This window comes from Engystomops pustulosus, chromosome 4 (assembly GCF_040894005.1).
Source record: "Engystomops pustulosus chromosome 4, aEngPut4.maternal, whole genome shotgun sequence".
Lineage (NCBI taxonomy): Eukaryota > Metazoa > Chordata > Amphibia > Anura > Leptodactylidae > Engystomops > Engystomops pustulosus.
This window is the reverse complement of record NC_092414.1, coordinates 2,272,158-2,278,157: the sequence shown is the minus strand read 5'-3', so window position 1 is coordinate 2,278,157 and position 6,000 is coordinate 2,272,158.

Genomic DNA, 6,000 nt, shown 5'->3' with positions numbered 1-6,000 from the left:
ACATTCCAGATTGATGATGTTTCCATAGAAACCTTTGCTTACCAGACGTGAATGGAAATTTTTTTCATTAGAAGCTTCTATTAACAGAAGGATCTCACCCCCCACCACCCACATTACTACCAGAGCGTCAATGACAGAAGGAGGCGACGTTCACATGCAAGCAGATGGTACCAGCATCCCTGCTCCTACATGGACCAATGTATATATCACTGCACTGTACAGTTCCCAGGAAATACTTGGACAAATCAAGACCCTTCCTGAAGAAATATATGTAACATGCAGAGACCCTCAGACATTTACATAAGAAACACAAGTAGCTTATGGGGATGACCTCCCCTCACTCTTCTGGAGGTCACTCTTCTTTCACCAGACTGGATAGTCTCCACCCTGTCCCATACATCCTTCGGCTGGTCACTTTCTTGGAGTATTAACCAGTGTATACAAGAAACATCACAAAAAATGTACCATATGGGGATGTCCTGGGAAGGTCTTCCACTTTCCCTTTTTTCCTACTTCCAACATTCTCATCAGTTAATCCATGTTATTCACTTGCAGCTTTACTCCAGAGGATAACTCCCAAACCAAATGTATGGCTTAACCCCATGAACTTATTGGAGCAGTTTTGACATCCAGTGAAACGATCCACCCATATAACAAAGTCCTCCACCATCATAACGAAGTCCTCACCACACTAATGTCCTCATCATTAGTGATGAGTGGAGCAGAACCCCACGATTCATGTCCATGACAAAAATCATGGGTTCAAGCCCCATATCCCAGATTTCAGAAGGAACTTTGGGTTAACTGGGAAAGGCTGGTTGATGAGTTTCTTAAAAACTTTTGCCTCTATAAGAGCCTCAATTACAGGGGTAAACCACTCTCTTTAGTGGGTCTAATCAGATGCAGCAGTTCTACTTAACCCTTTAAGACCTGACGATCATGTGAATGCCGGGTCTTAAGAGCCGGTTGCAGTTCCGTATTCACTTTTTCACCCTGAGATTCTAGGTGCCGGGATCCAAAGTTATTGCCCCCGCTCCAGCCTCTTAGCTGGCAGGATGAAGGGAGAGGTTTGCAGGAGGGTGCACAGAGGAACTTCTCACAACTCATAGATAAAGTAAATATTGACTTTATCTGTTGCTAAACTTTGATAAGGGATAAAGGTAACTATTGTTCAAGGTTTTAGGCCTACCCAGAACAATCTGAGAGCACAATTTTTCTCTGTCATACATTGCATGATTGTTTTTTTACAAAAATTGAGTGAGATTGAACATTCGATCCTCTTCCACTTATGCGGCTACATATTACCACCACGAGCCAGTTATATGTAACATGAAGAGCACACACACGTTACAGTTTTTCTTTCACACCATCCTCTGTTGTCTATGATTAACCCTTATGAGTGGCAGAAGGTCCCGTTATTGCGCTGCTACACCCATTACACCCATGTAAGAGTGACCTTTGTTATCTCCTCATCTCGGTCTATGAAGTTATTTATTGGAGTTACTGTTGTGTCAGGGACTTACAATAATACATCTGTGTGAAGCTCAGTGCAATTCTCTGTAGAAATTGTTTAGTGCCCCCTGTGGATTAATTGTTCGATTTGTTGCCTATTTTGGTGACTATACACATGTGGGTGTCACGGGTGTTCCCGCGGCCCATATCGCGGGCTCACCCGTGCTCCTACCCCCCCCCCGCTTGCACGCTGCTAGTGATTCTCAACGCTCCCGGCTCCTGCTCAGTCCTCTTCGGTGGTTTCCTGGGAATCTATTTAAGTCTGCCTCTCCCTGCCGGATCTTTGTGCCTCACAGCCTTAGAGAAAGCTTCCTAGCCATTATCCTGTGTGTCCCTGCTGCTTAGTCCTGTGTTACCAGAGTCCCTACGTGTTCCTATGTTACCAGTGTTACTCCATGTTGCTGTGTGCCCGTGTTCCCATCTGCCTGACCTCCCGTTGCTGACCCCAGATTGGCCTTGACCCTTCATCTCTGCCGCCTGCCCTGAGACTGTCTCCTGCAAAGGTACCTGGACCTCGGCTGCCACCGCAGGCTGGTCACATCTGTGGAAGGACCTGGTGGCACCCTGCCGCAGGAAGATCTCTGGTGAATACCAGGTGCCACTTAGACTCCGGTCCCAGGTGTCGGCTGGTACCACCTCCCGCGCTGGTCACACCCGAGGGTCCACACATCCCGAATCCTGACAGTGAGCTATGAATGAGCTGCACAGTATGAGGAGCTGTACAGATATACACATGGTAGACTCTGCCGTCTGTTTATTACTTTAATGCAGTTTTGTTACTGATGGAATATACATTTATATTCTATATGCTAATGAGCCGGAGGCGCTCTGGCTTATGTCACCTACGCGCCTCCTGGCTCTGAGAGCTGATAATTCATTCACGCCCTGTATATTATAATTGTACCTAGTCCTGCCGATATCATTCAGACTGCTGGAGACTTTCCTTGCGGAGTAGCAGGAATCGTCATGGAATCAGGAATAATTGTGAGAAGATAAATAGGATCCCAGTCACATTGGGGCTCATTTACTAAGGGTCCGAATCGCTCTTTTTCGTCTGGTTTCCCAAAAATTACCTGATTGCGGCGAATTTTCCTGGGTTTTTGGGCGCACACGATGAGATTGTGGCGCATCGGAGCCGGCATGCATGTGATGGAAATCAGGGGGCGTGGCCGTCGGAAAATAGGTTGAACTCCGGAGAACCTCGGCGGATATCAGCGCAGCAGCGACACCTGGTGGACATCGGGCGCACTACCTTAGTGAATTGCCGGAAGACACGAATCCTCAACTGAGAACGCGCCGCTGGATCGCGACAGGACCGGGTAAGTAAATGACCCCCATTGTGTCAATGCCTTGTGGTTTACTTATTGACATTTTCAAACCTTAAATTATCGGTGATGTTTCGCTCTGTCACAAAAATGCTGTAATAGTAGAAGGGCTGCAGATAGCGCAGGGCTAGCCACATATAGCTGCAGATAGCGCAGGGCTTGGCGCATATAGCAGCAGATAGCGCAGGGCTAGCCGCATATAGCTGCAGATAGCGCAGGGCTTGGCGCATATAGCAGCAGATAGCGCAGGGCTAGCCACATATAGCTGCAGATAGCGCAGGGCTTGGCGCATATAGCAGCAGATAGCGCAGGGCTAGCCACATATAGCTGCAGATAGCGCAGGGCTTGGCGCATATAGCAGCAGATAGCGCAGGGCTAGCCACATATAGCTGCAGATAGCGCAGGGCTAGCCACATATAGCTGCAGATAGCGCAGGGCTAGCCACATATAGCTGCAGATAGCGCAGGGCTTGGCGCATATAGCAGCAGATAGCGCAGGGCTAGCGAAACTTGAGTGGAGCGACTGCGCCGATTGTTGGGGTGTAAGTGTCCACTATATGGAGTGAATAAGATCCAGCGTCTAATAACCAGGATTTCCAGAAAGGTCCGGCATGGAAAGGGTTCATGTGCAGTTTAGACCGGTGTTTAACCCCTTCCCGGGAACTGCCTTTTTTCGATTTTCCATTCTCCTTTTTTAAAAATGCATAACGTTTAGATTTTTGCTGTATGAGGTGTTGTTTTCCTGGTAACGCACCGTCTCCTGGGAAGCAGGAAACACACCACTTTCTTGTGGGCTCGGACTTCATGGCTCTCGCTGTACCTTTCATATGACTCCTCCCCTTCATTCTTTGGAACGATGAGATTATGGGGATATCAAATGTATACAGGATTTAAGAAATTAAAACCTTTTGTAAAAATAAAGTGTTTTTAGATTAATTTTATGTATATAGCGCACACAGATTCCGCAGCGCTGCACACAACTTGCCGAATCTGTCCCTGTCCCCATGGGGCTCTCAGTCTAATCACCTACCTGCATGTGGGGGGTGCGGGAGGAGCCGGAGGTCCGTGTTGCCCTATTCTGAGGCTGATTACCTTCTCATACTGGCTGCTCGGAGCTGTCATATCAGTCCCAGTCCCCATGGGGCTCTCAGTCTAATCACCTACCTGCATGTGGGGGGTGCGGGAGGAGCCGGAGGTCCGTGTTGCCCTATTCTGAGGCTGATTACCTTCTCATACTGGCTGCTCGGAGCTGTCATATCAGTCCCAGTCCCCATGGGGCTCACAGTCTAATCACCTACCTGCATGTGGGGGGTGCGGGGGGAGCCGGAGGTCCGTGTTGCCCTATTCTGAGGCTGATTACTTTCTCATACTGGCTGCTCGGAGCTGTCATATCAGTCCCAGTCCCCATGGGGCTCACAGTCTAATCACCTACCTGCATGTAGGGGGTGCGGGGGGAGCCGGAGGTCCGTGTTGCCCTATTCTGAGGCTGATTACTTTCTCATACTGGCTGCTCGGAGCTGTCATATCAGTCCCAGTCCCCATGGGGCTCACAGTCTAATCACCTACCTGTATGTGGGGGGTGCGGGAGGAGCCGGAGGTCCGTGTTGCCCTATTCTGAGGCTGATTACTTTCTCATACTGGCTGCTCGGAGCTGTCATATCAGTCCCAGTCCCCATGGGGCTCACAGTCTAATCACCTACCTGTATGTGGGGGGTGCGGGAGGAGCCGGAGGTCCGTGTTGCCCTATTCTGAGGCTGATTACTTTCTCATACTGGCTGCTCGGAGCTGTCATATCAGTCCCAGTCCCCATGGGGCTCACAGTCTAATCACCTACCTGTATGTGGGGGGTGCGGGAGGAGCCGGAGGTCCGTGTTGCCCTATTCTGAGGCTGATTACCTTCTCATACTGGCTGCTCGGAGCTGTCATATCAGTCCCAGTCCCCATGGGGCTCTCAGTCTAATCACCTACCTGCATGTAGGGGGTGCGGGAGGAGCCGGAGGTCCGTGTTGCCCTATTCTGAGGCTGATTACTTTCTCATACTGGCTGCTCGGAGCTGTCATATCAGTCCCAGTCCCCATGGGGCTCACAGTCTAATCACCTACCTGCATGTGGGGGGTGCGGGAGGAGCCGGGGGTCCGTGTTGCCCTATTCTGAGGCTGATTACTTTCTCATACTGGCTGCTCAGAGCTGTCATATCAGTCCCAGTCCCCATGGGGCTCACAGTCTAATCACCTACCTGTATGTGGGGGGTGCGGGAGGAGCCGGAGGTCCGTGTTGCCCTATTCTGAGGCTGATTACCTTCTCATACTGGCTGCTCGGAGCTGTCATATCAGTCCCTGTCCCCATGGGGCTCACAGTCTAATCACCTACCTGCATGCATGGGGTGCGGGGGGAGCTGGAGGTCCGTGTTGCCCTATTCTGAGGCTGATTACCTTCTCATACTGGCTGCTCGGAGCTGTCATATCAGTCCCAGTCCCCATGGGGCTCACAGTCTAATCACCTACCTGTATGTGGGGGGTGCGGGGGGAGCCGGAGGTCCGTGTTGCCCTATTCTGAGGCTGATTACCTTCTCATACTGGCTGCTCGGAGCTGTCATATCAGTCCCAGTCCCCATGGGGCTCACAGTCTAATCACCTACCTGCATGTGGGGGGTGCGGGAGGAGCCAGAGGTCCGTGTTGCCCTATTCTGAGGCTGATACTTGGTGCTCGGAGCTGTGAGGGGTCGTGTTTTGCAGGACATGGTGACGTTTTCATTGCTTCCTTTATTGGGACTGTACAACATTTTGATCACTTTTGGAAGTAGCGTTTCAGACATTTGGCGCTTTTTTTCCTATCCGGGATTCTCTGCGGGAATAACCACTTTTACATACAGACAGACCGGACTTACGGGATGCAGCGCTACATAAGGTTTATGATTTGTGTTACACATTTTATCCAGGGCTCCCACTACCCTTCCTCACGTGTCTCCAGATTATACGAGTCTTTGTCCCCTGCTCCTGGTCATAAGCTGCGCTCACTCACACTCTATTGCGCATGCGCAGCCCTGTATATAGAGAGCAGAACTGAGGGCGTGAGATGGTGATAGCATACTGAGATGCTATAGGTTAGCTTGAATATACTTTAGCACCTCCCCCTTTCTTTCCCCAAATATTGTTGTTGAACTC